The sequence below is a fragment of the Mesocricetus auratus genome, unplaced genomic scaffold (genome assembly GCF_017639785.1).
Source record: "Mesocricetus auratus isolate SY011 unplaced genomic scaffold, BCM_Maur_2.0 Super-Scaffold_100014, whole genome shotgun sequence".
In the NCBI taxonomy this organism is placed as follows: domain Eukaryota; kingdom Metazoa; phylum Chordata; class Mammalia; order Rodentia; family Cricetidae; genus Mesocricetus; species Mesocricetus auratus.
In genome coordinates this window covers 14,921,139-14,935,035 of record NW_024429197.1, presented here as the reverse complement: position 1 = coordinate 14,935,035, position 13,897 = coordinate 14,921,139, and the positions used below count along the sequence as shown (strand labels likewise).

The following is a 13,897-nucleotide window of genomic DNA, read 5'->3' as shown; positions in this document are numbered from 1 at the left end:
AAAGGCAAAACACACTCACACACAAAATAAAATAAACAAATACCTTTCAAAAAGGAGTTGCCAAGGTTTGTAGGGAGCCTCAGGCAGGAGTGATTGTCACACCTAGATTCCCTGAGAAGAGTGCAGAAATCTCTTAGTGATGTCTGCCTGAATCTGAATGAGAAGACTGGTGGTATGCGTGGTTCTTTTGCCATCCTTGATCTCAAATGTCACAGATTGACATTTGATCACAAACGCCTACCACTGGATTCGTAGAAGGGACAATACCAGTCACCAAGATAGCAGGCATGATTTATGCTTGTCTCCGGAAGAGGGGTGCCATGGTTTAAGGTATCAGAGGAGAAATAGGCAATGACCATGAAAGAAAAATCCCTGAATTCATCAGTTCATTCGGCTCCCAGCCTTTGTGGCCAAATTCAGGTAAAATTCTGGTGTCAGGGGACCTGTAGTACCAGTTGATGTAAAGGAGGCAGAAAGTCAGGCACACACAGGGCTGACCCAATGAGGTGGGATGGCTGTAGCCCAGAGACCAGGACCTACCTGGTTCATGGTATCAGGCCTGTGGCCACATAGTTAATGTAGGCTTCGCCTAATGGCAGCTGTCCCATTTCTGGAGTACATCAGAGCCTGTGTGACAGAGCCATCGGTGGCTCCGTGGACAACACCTGTAGCTCTGCTGTAGAGGGAACTAGAAGCTTCCCAGCAGCGAGGTGTGAGGAGTGTGAGCTCGTGTGTGTGTGTGTGTGTGTGTGTGTGTGTGTGTGTGTGTGTGTGTGTGGTGTGTGTGTGTGGTGTGTGTTTGTGTTCTAGAACAACTTCACATGTCATTTCTCAGATGCTGTATACTTTTTCTTGTTTTCTGTCTGTTTGTTTTGAGATAGGATCTTTTTATTGGTCTAGAAATCACCAAGGCTGGATTGGCTGACCAGCAAGCTATAGGGATCCACCTAGCTTCACTTCTCCAATGGTAGGATTACAAGAACTAGCTATCCTGCCTGGGTATCTTGGGTGGGTTCTGGGAATCTAACTTAGGTCCTCTTGCTTGCATAGCAAGCATGTTACTGACTTACCCAAACCATTTGGGGACATTACCATCTCCCACACAAAACCCTCTCCTAAAACCTGGACTCTGTATTTTCACCCCAGAGGAGACCCTAAAAAATGCCCAAGCAGAAGTGAGCATACACTCTGGAGCTGGCCACGCAGAGCCCTCACCCTCTCTGTGTGTCTCTTATCTGAAACAGAGAAGGTCTCTGAGGCAGACATGCTTTGTCTGGTTTTATTTCTACTTGGGTTTTTCTCCATTTCACCTCTAATTGGCCTCCCCATTGAGAGATCATTTTCCCCGAGCAGGGACTCAGCTCATGATTCTCAGTATCAGTACGACATCCATTGACGGAAGATGGTAGGAGACAGTGCCCTGCTGTAGCCTTTCTGTCTCTACTGCCCTAAGAAGCGATTGGCCAGTGTCCCATGAATGACAGCAGGCCCTGGCCTGCCCCTCCTAACCCAGAGAGGACCAAGGGTATCCATGGAAATCTCTCTCAGAACATCATGTTCCACGGCACAGGGGACAGTTGGAGATGATCAATTGCATGGAATTACAATGCCATTTGAAGAGGCTGCAGGAGGACCTGGACCCTACTTCACACCATCTGTTCCTACAAGGTTCCCTGGGGGAAACCCACTCCTCCAGGATTCCAGTATGTGCCTTCTACACTCCTAGATCTTCAATGGTTTAACCCTTGCAAAATTGAAACATCTTATAGTCAACAACTCTAGCCTGGGTTCTGTTTTTCTACTTCTTTTTCTTCCAGAAAGGCTCTAATTAAATTGACAGTGCATGTCATTATTGAAAGCATGCTCGAATCAAGGAAATATGGTAGATATTCAAAGAATGAAGCTGGCAAAGAAACCCTTGATTACGAGATAAAGCTGGGGTTCCCATTGCTCCAGCGAGCTGGCAGGGTTCCAGTGAAAATGTCTTTAGCCTACTTTTGTGACAGCTTGCCGTGGCGCATGAGAAAAAGCGACTGCAAAGGAGTGTGAGTGAGAAAGGGACCGGATTAACGTAGTGTAAGTGCTGTCAGGAACAGCTGTATCCAGTGTCACTCCCTTGTCCATCACAGGGCTTTACTCTCTCTCTTATATGCCAGCAAGGAGGCTCCTGGGAACTTTGGCTTATGCGATCCTAGAAGAGAATAGTCACGGAAAACCTGGTATTGGCCATCTTGTGTCATGTGTCCTATCTCAGCAAAAAATCACAGGAGGCGGGGAATGGGAGGATATGGTGGTTGGAATGTGAATGATCTCCTGAAGGCCACATGTGAACATGTGGTCCCTAACTGGGGAGGCTGATAAGTCCTTGGGGATGGAGGTGGGGCTGGTGGATGTGGTTCATGGGCACTGTAGTGGGCCCTTATCCGCTATAGACCAGCCCTGCCTCTGGCCTGAGCCTTTTGCCTTCCTGTTGGCCAACAAGTAGCTTTGACTCCTGCAAGCTCCACACCCCACAGCTGCCACACCTCCCCCACCCACTATGGACTAATATCCCCTGAGTCATGAGTCAAAAAACGAACCCTCTCCTACCTTAAGCCGTCTGTGTCAGGAATTAAGATGTGGGCATGGCAGTGACAAAAGTAGCTAACATGGTTGTCCCCTCTGATAGTCACTCACACCTGTTAAGAAAGTGGAGAGGGTGTTGTGATTTGAGGGAAAACATGTGCAGAACCACATGAGATGGGGCGAGGCCATTCTCCATTGCAAGTCAAATGATGAAGAAAATAAATGCAAGAGCCGTGTGCTTTGGATTGGCCTTCTGGAAGAGCTGAGAACCATTCTCCATCAGATACTTAATTCTGACCACTCCTACCTGAAGGAAGGCCAGTCCAGCACAGAGCACTGGACTGTGTAGGTATATGGGAACCCCTCCCACGAGGAACTGGATCTGGGTATATCCCCATAGAGGGAGCTTAAACCAGGCTAGCCAGGCAGAGGAGGCACCATATCTTCCCCCTGAAGAAGATAAGCAGGATGCTGCGGCCAGCGCCTGGCACCCGGCACCCAATCAATAAATGGGAGCTATTATTATTGCCCATTAGGGATCATCCCTCAGTGCCGGCAGTCGGGGCATGATGGATGCAGGCTGGGTTTGTGTAATGGGGGTTATTTATTAGTCACCTTGTAAGGAGCAATGACAGTAAGGCACAAAACCAAGTTCCTGCAGAGGAGTCTATCTCATAAAGATCAAAAGCCTCTGTTGTGCCCTGGGAAGCAAGAGCTCTTGTTCTCAGAGATTAATCCAGAGCTGCTGGTGAGACCTCAAGGGGAGGAGACTGTGATTCCCATTGCTTCTCAGCACAGCTTCTAGAGTGTTGCTCCTTCCGTCCCTGTGCACCCAGCATCTGGGCACTGAGGGGAGGGGAGAAGAAACGAAGCTGTAGGAGGGGGAGGAGGCTGGGAAGGGTGAGGGGATGCCCTCCAGCTCAGCCTGACTTCGTTACTTTGCCTGTCTCAGAGCAAAGTCCCAGAGGTGGCACGTCTGTCATTCCACTCCGAAAGGCTGGGGAGGCAGATTCCATGCCCCTCATCACTCACTACTGGCCTCTTACCTGGCCCCCTGCAAAAGCCTGGTCCGCGAGTGAGTGGCTACTGTTGACTTACATTTGCTGCTTTAAACCAGGGAATATAGTTTCGTTACGTTTTCAGGAGCAGATGGAGCAAGAGTGCATTTGTGCAATGGTGCTCGTTTAGGGCTTGAGAATGGCTGCTGAGTCCCTGTGCGTGCGATCAGGCCCTTTGCTAATTATTCATTTAGTAACTAACTGCCTAACAACTGTTGAAGACCTAAAGACAACAATCAGGGAACTCTTCCCCAAAGAACGTGGAGAAAATGTAAATTTATGTGCTGTGTAGAGGGTGGCATGCAAATCACTTGCAATTAGCATGCAGCGAGACTTGGTGGCCACTCTGAATATTAACATTTATTAAGTACTGACATTGCTCTGGCACACTCCGATCATTATCTTACTTGCTCCTCACAGCTGCCCTCTGTAGTAGGTGCTGTGAGTTCTTACTGTCCCCATTTGACAGATGAACAAAGTGAGGCTCCAGAGAATAGTACACGAGTGTATTGGTTAATTTTCTTGTTGGTTGTGGCCAATACCTGGTAAAGGAAGGCTTTATTCTGGCAGCTAGTTTGGAGATGCAGTTCATCCTGGTGAGGAAAAGCATGAAGGCTGAGGTAGCTTGATAATCTGGGCAGAACCAGGCTGCAACCCTCAGAGAGGCTTACCCCCAGTGACATCTCTCCCCCAGCTATGTCTCTGACTTCATTACTTTTATGGTGCTGTAATAAAACACCCAACAAAGACAACTTAGGAAGGAAAAGTTTGTTTTGGCTCATGGTTTAAGGTTATAGGGCAGGGAAGTGACAGAGTGGGAATTTGGGGGTAGTTGGTTACAAAGCATCCGCAGTCAGGAAGCAGAGAGAGATGAATTTGTGCTTCTTCTCACTCTCTTTCTCTGCTCACACAGTTCAGGGTCTCAACCAGGGGAATGGTGCCACCCACAGTGAACAATCTTCCCATCAGAGTTAATGCAATCAAGATAATCTCCACAGGCATGCCCAGGGCCTGTCTCTCAGGACATGCTAGGTTCTGTCAAATTGACAATTAGCAGCTACCATGACAGTCTCCCACAACAAAAGATTTCACTTCCCCACACAGCACCTCCAGCTATACTCAAATACACACAGGACCCAGTGGGGGAGCATTTCACACTCCAATATAGGGGATCGCAGAACTCCAGAACTTCAGAGTTTGTGTCTGATGTGACCACAGTTGGGACACCCCAGCAGGGAACTACCTTGTCAGCATGGAGGATCAGATAATGATTTTACTCTTTTTAAATAATTCATGTCTGTTCCAAACACTAGAGCAATGCAGTTAAAAATAAAATAAAATAAAAATGAAAGTACATAGCATTTTGTAATCAAACAATGTTCCAACTGTGGGAGAGTGAAGCATCATTAGTGCTTTTGAAAGTGTCGCCCTGTTCATCTGGCTACCTTGGGAAGACATCGAGTCTTTGGGACAGCTGTAGGGGAAGACTTTCTGAGAAAAATGGGATGACTGCATGGTCTCAATTTTGTTTTAACTTTTGGAAATTTAACTTAATTTCAACAGATGGAGAAAATTAAAGAAAAATTGAAGGCATCATTAAGCTTTGCATAAATAGAACCTAGTTCCTAAAATATACTTATAAAGCCAAGAGCCAAGTTTGGTGAATTCATCAAGAAGGTAGAGACATTATCATCATTATTTATTATTATTTTGAGGCAGGGTCTCTCACTGAATCTGGAACTCCCTGATTTGACTCCAGCACTGGGACTTCAGGTGTACTTGAACTCAGTCCTCATGCTTTCTTAGAATGTTCTTTACCTACTAGGTCATCTCCCTAGTCTTGTTTTCATTATTTTTATGTTGATAATTTTTGTAACATTATTATTTCTAAGATGATCTGTTCATTTCTTCCATTGCTTTTACATGTTTGTCTAATTTTAGACAGGCTCTCACCACATAAGTCTGGCTGGTCTAGATTTTGTTATGTAGACCAGGCTGATCTTGAACTCACAGAGATCTACCTGCCTCTGCCTCCCTAGTGATGGTACTAAGGATGTGAGCTATGCTTACCCATATTTGTTTGGTGCATGTGTGTGTTTGTGAGTGAGTATGCCGGCACATATGTACGATGGTATGTGTATGGAGGTCAGAGGGCAACTTTTGTGAGTTGGTGGTTCTTGTCTTATATCACATGGGACCCAGGGATCAAACTTGGGCCATCAGGCTTGGTAGCAAGTGTCTTTCTTTGCCCACTGTCCTGTGCAGCTGTCCTCACAGTATGGAATCTCAACCCTGCACTGAATAAGATGACCACCCAGCACCCATCTTTTTCCTATGTATTTTGCATTCTAGAGCTCTATATTTTGATTGATCTCTTGTTCTACTGAAGTTCACTGTCAGGTAATTTTTACAGGAAGGGCTCATGGGTATTGTTTTCTCAAAATTCGTACATGCTCTGGATATGTCTGCCTGTTGTCTAAATACTTAAATGACAACTTCAGTGAGGCTACCGCTCTTAGGCTGTAATTCTCTCTGAGCTTGCACAGATTGATCGGAGTGAGGCCCGCCAGCAGTATTTCTCTCCTGTTTATCTTGGTTTTTCTGCCTGGATGCTTGTATGATTCATTCGTTCCCCCTCGAAGTTCAGTGCTTCATAAGGGTGTAGCTTGAAGGTGATGGCTATATATAAGATTCTTGGAGATCTCATGGGCCCCTTTGATCTTAAGATTCAGCATTCTCTATTTCAGGGATGTTTTCATTGATTATATCTTTCTATTATTTTTCTCTATGGATATCGTGGGTCTCTCTTGTCAATACTCTCTATCTGTCTTCCTCTTTTCCATTGTATTCATATAGTAGATCTTTTCCATTTATTTATTTAATTTCCTCAAGCTTGCTGGCAATGCCCAGATCCTGGCTAGGTTATTCGGGTTTCCCCACTTCTCCCCTGTCCTCCTCCAACCTCCTCCATCTTTCCCTCTTCTGCTTGCTCCTCTCCCTGCTCTTTCTCTCCCTTCAGTATCTTCCAAGTAGTCTTTTTCTTCCCCTGCTCTGTCAGTGCCCCTTCCATTCCTCCTTAAAGCTTCATTGACATCGTGATACTATTCTTTAAATAATTTTAAAAGCAACTGGCTATTTCTTTGAAACTAGAGAATCATAGTATTTTTTAAAAGTCATCTTGTTTGTTTTTATTCTTTCCCCTCTTCTGTCCCTCCCTCCCTCCCTCCTTCCCTCCCTCCTTGTCTTCCTACTTCTTGACTTCCTGAATTAGCTGTTTGTTGAGGAATAAAAGCCAGTTCCTGGGTCAGAGAACACAGAACTGAGCAGCTCTGCTCTGCAGGCCAGGCTTTGCAGTTCAGAGTAGGTTTGGGGGTTCACAGTAGGATAGGAGTGCAGTTATTCTGTCATTACATATTGTTTCTGTTTCCTTTGTGCCAGAGATGCTTCTTATGGCTTGGGGGTGCAGCCTCCCTGCCCAGTGCCTCACTCTGAAGCTTCCCCAGGACTGAGGCTGGCCAGTAGCAGTGGGAGGAGCTGTAGCAGTGTGGGGGTGAGAGGGAGCATCATGGTCTCTTCTGACTCCTCACCTTTAAACCATGTTTTTCAAGGATTTATCTATTATATGGTATGGGTGTTTACCTACATGTATGGCTATGTATTGCATGCAGTACCCGTGGAAGCCCAAAGAGGGCATCAGATTTCCTGGATCTGGAGTTCCAGAAGGATTTTAGCAGCCATGTGAGTGATGGAAGAGCAGTCAGTGCCCTGCTGAGCAGCCTCTTTGGTACCCTCTTCCCCTTTTAATAGCTACCATGTTTCTATTTCCTGAGACTCTTACTGAAAGTTCACAGAAGACCTTCGTAGGGTGAGACTCTCTGTCATAGTGATATCTGGGTTTGCCCATGTCTGAGCATGCATGTGGAGGCTGTCAGCTGCCCTCCTTGCCTGCATCCACATTGTATTTGTACTTTCTGCTTCGTTTTTGGACCGTGTCCTCTTTCACTGAGGTGCAGCCTTTTACTCCCCTGTTTTGTTCTCATTGCTGTGGTTCCCTTCAGATATCAAGGGAAATAAAAAGTGTAATTGTCTTTCTTTGGCACATTTAAGAAGAAATCTTTCCCATATCACCATTGTTGAATAGTTACATAAAATTCCATTATGCTAATGTAACAACAAACTTACCAAAATTATTCTCTTTATTCTCTCTCTCTCTCTCTCCCCCCCTCCCTCTCCCTCTCTCCCCCTCTCTCCCTCCCCTCTCTTCTTCTCCTCCCCCTCCAATGAGCTCAAAGCTTTGAACACATTAGGCAAACGCTCCACTCAGCTAACTTTTCCACTTTTAGTTTGAGATAGGGCCTTACATTGCCTAGCCTGGCCTAAAATTGCCCCTGTCTCGACCTTCTGAGTAGCTGGGATTACAGGCCTGTGCTACAAGACCCATCTTAAAATCATCTCTCAATGACCAATTATCTTATCTCTTTTTCTTCTACTTCATCTCCATCTTCTTACCTTCTTTTCCTAACTATAAACCAACCAGGCCTTGCAAATGTCCTTGGGTATTTGTTCAGTTGCCCCAGGCAAGTTTAAAGATCTGGGAGGAAGCCAGAACACAGCTAGGCCTAGAGAGGATAGCATCAAAGCCATCCAGCCATTGGCACGCATCTCTGTCCATCACAGGAAAGACTCTTCCCACTGGCAAGCCTCTCTAATTTGCCTCCTCCTTTGGCTACTCATTCTTGTAGTCTCTGGCCCTGTTCTCAGAGGGATTATCTCTAAGAGGATTTCTCTGCAGCTTTTCTCCTGGATTCGTACAAAAGGACTCACATAAGTCTTGGCTTATGGGGCCTTAATGGGCCATTAGGGGAAACTGTAACATCTGGGGCCAGTCGTAGCCAGAGGCAGCATCAAGGAGGCTAGGTGCTGGAGAGGACCTTCCAAAGCCTTTTCTTCAATGTTTTCATTAAGACAGAATCCAGTCCGTGCATGACTCCTGTGTATTTTAACTTTTTTAAACTGTGAATCAACACTTTTGGGAGCACCTACACATAAATGGTAAACAATTGAATGTCTCACATTTCTTTAGGGATAGATTCATGGGCATGCGGCCTAGACTATGCATCAAAGGACCCCAAGCCTAGTTCAGTGGTCTCCTCCAGTACTATTAAGTTTTTCTTCTTTCTTGAACAGGGGGTCCTGCCTTTCCATCGTATAGCTGCTTTTCCATGTGCCAGTCACAGTTCTGAACTTCTTCATATGGGTCAGCAGAGACTATCTGACAGGAGGCCATGGAAGTGGATCTGAACAGAGCCAAACGGGGAGTCCTCCAGCCCTTGGGCTAGAATTAGGACAGCCTAGATTGGGAGCAATAGCAAGGCTAGTGCAGGCATATAGATGGAGGGCCATCTGGACAAGGTAACTGTCTTCTGGGCATGTGGCCATAACAGGTCATATTGAAAACTGGCCATTTTGGATGCAGATGATTTGGGGGTCCTGAACTGTATCTCAGGGACCCATGGCATGTATCCCCTACTTTCCCGGGCTGCAGCTGGGCTATGGACACTGCTAGAAATGCAGATGTCTTTTGGATCTTCACTCCATTGTCTTCCCATCACCTATCACATGGCCAAGGCAAAGGGACCCCTTTTAGATGATGGTGCAGACACACCCCACAATACCACCCTAACCACCGTGGGCTGTCTAGCTTCCTTTTTCCTTCTACATCCCTGTCTTGCTGTCCTTTCTTCTGTTTTATTAGCTATACACAAAAAAGATTTTTATTACTCAAATGAGCTCTCAGCATGTCTACTAATACACTCCTAATAGGTTTTAAGACTTAAAAGCAGCAGCATGGATCACCATTTGCCTGCTCAGCAAGAATTTGCCTGGTAGGAGGCAGGACAGGGGAGGGAGGCAGGCAGGGGACAGGAGCCACCTCCTTTGGCCATCCTCACCATGCAAATGAGCTGGGATATGGGCCTAACACATGAAATGGATCAGAGCAGCTTCTCTTTCACATGTGCAAATTAGATTAATCAACCTAGACTCAGAGAGGGAATAATAATGCCATTACTAAGGACACATGGGGACCCAAAGGGATGTGAGGGAACCATACCTGGGCTGGGAATCGTTTTTTGAGTGACAGCCCATGACCTGGCTTCTCTCAAGGGGTCTAAGCCAGCAGATGGGCAGCTCTCCAAGTCCTTCCTGTTACGCTTGGCCGGTTCACTCAGCTTCCAGGGCAAGAGTGAAAAAGAAAGCCATCGGGGTCTGCCCATGGGGCTGCTGCTACTCAGAATCAAGCCCGTTCCCCAGGCCAGGCTTCAGAGGGACACAGTGTGGACTGAGGCTTGGAAATGGCCTGGCACCTTTGCTTACCAACCTAGGGAAAGTAATTTGAACTTTGGTGTTTGTGCTAATGATCACTCCCTGCAAAGGTGTTTCTGTGGAATCACTGAGGTGATTCTGCAGAGGACCATGCTGGATGCACAAATGCTACCAGTGCCTCCCTTCCTGCCACACCCGACTCCCCCTTCCCCATCTTTCCTTTTGTCCTTCCTAACTTCCTATCGTTTCTCTTTCCCTCCCTCCTTCCCTTTTCCCTGCCCCTCTCCCTTCTCTGTTCCCTTCATATCTTCTTCCTTCTTTCTCTTCTTACTTCCTTTCCTCTTCGCTTCCCTACATACTTTTTTCTTTCCTCGTTCACAGGATCAATTTCAATATCTTCCATCAGTTCCATTGAATCGATTCCATGACTTCCCTAGTTTGACATTTCAGGAGACACACACACAAGCCCGTTTCACATGGAGATGGTTCTTAGGAGTCTCCTGTTCCCTTTCCTGAAGAGCGAGCCCGGCTTGAGTAATGATTTCCTTCCAGTTTCTTTAAGCTATCGTGTCCTCTTCCTAGGACTTGGCTCATCCTTCATGGCTCCCAGCTCCCAGCAGCCCCAGGATGACCAGGTTCTGCAGCCAAGACATTCTGTCTGTTCCCAGCATGCTTCCCTCTGACAGCTGACAGACACAGAGTCCATATCCCATGCCAGGGCCTGTGGGCAGAGAGATTTCCAAGAAGAGCCAGGCACAGAGACCCCAAGCTTCACAGAACATGGCTTCTCATCAGCACTTTGCCCTCCCCCTGAGTTTTGTTCCAGCAGGCAGTGTGTGTCCCAAGTTGAGACAGGATGAAGTGGTGTCAGGGAGAGGCAAGTGTGTGTGTGTGTGTGTGTGTGTGTGTGTGTGTGTGTGTGTGTGTGTATCAGAGAGAGAGTAAGAGAGAGAGAGAGAGAGAGAGAGAGAGGGAGGAGAGAGAGAGAGAGAGAGAGAGAGAGAGAGAGAGAGAGAGAGAGAGAGAGAGAGAGAGAGAGAGGGAGAGAGGAGAGAGAGTTGCATATGTGATGATGTTCACATCTATCTCTGTTTTCTTCTTTCTCTTTTCAACACGGGGTTTCTCTGTGTAGCCCTGGCTGGCCTGGACTCACTCTGTCTACCAGTCTGTCCTCAAACTCAGAAATCTGCCTGTCTCTTCCAAGTGCTGGGGTTAAAGGCGTGTACCACCTCAGACCAGCCAACCACACCTATTTCCATTTCCTGAACTTTGTGGGTTTTTTTTTTGGTTTTTGGTTGTGTATTCTTGAGTCATTTGGATGCTTTTCCTTTGCAGTAATGCATAGAAGCTCTGAATCCCATTAGGACATCCACTGTTGGCTGGGTCTGTTGCACATGTTTTCTTCCTGTTGGCTGTTCATCCTTACATTGTCAATCATGATTTTCACCAACTGACCCCACTGAGGTAGGCACCTGTCCCAGGTAAACAGGTATGCATGTCTACAGAGACGGTTGAGTCACTCCCTTGGGTACCACCACAACAGAAAATGCAGATGTACCTTTGCTGCAGGTTACTAAGTATGAACCCAAGCAGACTTTAGAATGGCTAAAGCATTTCCTCTTTGAAACATGTAATTTTCTTTTATAGGTAAAAAGTGAGTAGAGATACCATAAGACTCTGTTGATATTAGGAACTGACTTTGAATAAAATCCTTAGGGAGGATTTAGGGTGGGCAGAGGCAACTAGCAAAGCAGTTATATGGCTTCTATTTGGTGAGAGCCAAGCTAGAGTTAAGTGCTCTAGAGGCTGCCAGGCTTTCTAACAGACCTTTGATCAGGAGGCCAGTTAGAGAGCCAGAATCCCCCAGGCAGGAGGCCAGGCAGGCAATGGCTTCTGGTCCTAAACTGTTGAGCTGGCACAAAGTGATGTCCAATAGTTTGATGGCCCAGAACACAGCCCTGAAGCCACCAGGCCCTGCCTGAAACAGCCACTTGGCAGTCTGTGTTAGAGACCATTCGTACTCTTGCCATCATGAGTGCAAATGGATGACTCTAATCGGGATAAAACCAGAATCCACACATGAGTGATGGCGCTGAGGTGTTGTCATTTTGATAGAGGCCAGAAGAGTGCAACAAGAGTCTGCCCAGACCACTCTTGGAGATTTCTTTCTCTCTCATCAAAGTGAAACGCATTTACTAGGTGTCTCTTGTTAGTTCTGTAAAAGCAGCTGGTCTGTGGATGAAGCCAATGAGATTAGATTCCCAAGTCCATCAGCATTTGAAAAGTGGGATTGACTTTGGGGAAGAGGCTCCAGGGTGACAGGCATCTTAATGAACATCTAACCAAATTCTGTTCTTTGGATGAATATTTATGGAATATCTACCATGTGTTGGGAACTGGCCTGGGATCTGGAAATATGATGAAAAACAAGAACAGGTGCTGTCCTTCCCTGCATGAATCTTAAAGGAGCAAGCTTCCTTATAGAACCCATAAACACATGTTAAATTCAACTGTAAATATGGCTGGGGAAGACCAACCCAAGGTGCCATGAGTGTGGCGTTGGGAGAGCCAGCCTATTGGCAAGGGATGGATTCTGAGCCAACCCCAGAGAGCCAGAGATCCCCAAGAGAACAAAGAAAGCAGTCCTAGCTCAATGAACTGCACCCTGGGCAGCAGCCCCTCCACCGTATTCCACAGTCCAACTCTGCACTGTAGGGTCACTAGGTACTATAATGTGCCTCCACGTATGGGTGCTAAATCAAGCAGTCAGCTTTCTACACAGTCTCTGTCTTTTTCTGTTTATTTTTCTCCTAGGTTCCTCCAAGGATCACACCACACCACCCTTGTCCCCACTGTCTCATTTCACAATTCCCCACATTCTGGAATCAGATCCCCTTCCTTCCTTTTGCCAAAGCTTTTCCCACAGAGCATGACATGTGCTGATGAACCCAGTGAGCTCTCTTGCACTGATACTGTTAATTTCAGCCACCGCAGAGGCAGCAGCCTGCCTCTGCCACCAAAGCTATTATGCTGCCACCTGTCACCAGGTGCCTTCCATGTCGGCTGGGTGTCGTGTGCACCCTGTAAAAGTGCAGGCTAGAACATAGCTGGTTCTCTTGTCTCTTGTTTCTCTTGCCGCTTGCTCCTCTCTTTGTTCTTCCTGACCCCACTCCAACACAGCCTTTCACTGTTTACCCTCTTCCTCTCTTGCACCCTCTCTGACGCACGTGGAGTATTTGCTGAGTGGTGTGCCTTGGCCGGGACTGCTGAAATGTATGCATTTTAACTTTCTGTTTTAATCCTTTCACATACCTCTCCCCCACTTCCTCCCAGACCTCTACCAAAAACGCACCTTCACGTCCTCCTCTCTCCTTTTTGAAAGCCCATCAAGTGTAATTTGTATACTCTCGAGTGTGAAGAGCATGACCAGGGGTTTGGTCAACATACCAGGGGTCACAGCAGTAAAGAAAATTGACTCTCCTTCTCCCAGCAGCTATCAGTTGCCAATAGCACCTCCGAGAGGAGTGGGACTTCCCGACATCTTCTCCATTCCAAGCGATAATTTTGTCTGGCTTGAGCTCCCACAGGTCTTGTGCATGCTGTCATAATAGTTCCAAGTCCATATGTACAGCTGCCCCACTGTGTGCTGGAAAATTTCCGTGTAGTTATCTAGAACCTCTGGCTCTTAGACTCTTTCTACCCCCTCCTTTGCAAAGATCTCTGAAACTTGGAGGGGACAGTGGCATAATATAGATGTCTCATTTGGTGCTGAGCTCTGGAGTCTCTGACTATCTGCACACTGACCAGTGTGAATCTCTGTGTTAACTGCCACCTATTGCAGGCAGCTTCCCTGACGATGGCAGAGTGATGCAGTAAGCTTTGAATATAGTGAAACTTCTTTAGGAGTTGTTTTAATACTGTACCTGTTTAGGAGAGTACTAGTTGGTTCT

The 13,897-nt window shown here is 46.7% G+C and overlaps 1 protein-coding gene and 1 long non-coding RNA gene across 4 annotated transcripts in view; one reads left to right on the top strand and one right to left on the bottom strand.

Moving 5' to 3' along the window:
• Csmd2 (CUB and Sushi multiple domains 2) overlaps positions 1 to 13,897 on the top strand; it is a 558,343-nt gene that overhangs the window by 137,885 nt on the left and 406,561 nt on the right. The window lies entirely within an intron of this gene.
• Positions 1 to 13,897, bottom strand: part of LOC121143927 — a 37,586-nt gene that overhangs the window by 3,210 nt on the left and 20,479 nt on the right. The window contains exons 2-3 of the long non-coding RNA XR_005881240.1: positions 2,590 to 2,678; positions 44 to 111 (exon numbers count right to left, since the gene is read on the bottom strand). This is a non-coding gene — a long non-coding RNA (uncharacterized LOC121143927). The remainder of the gene's footprint in view (positions 1 to 43; positions 112 to 2,589; positions 2,679 to 13,897) is intronic.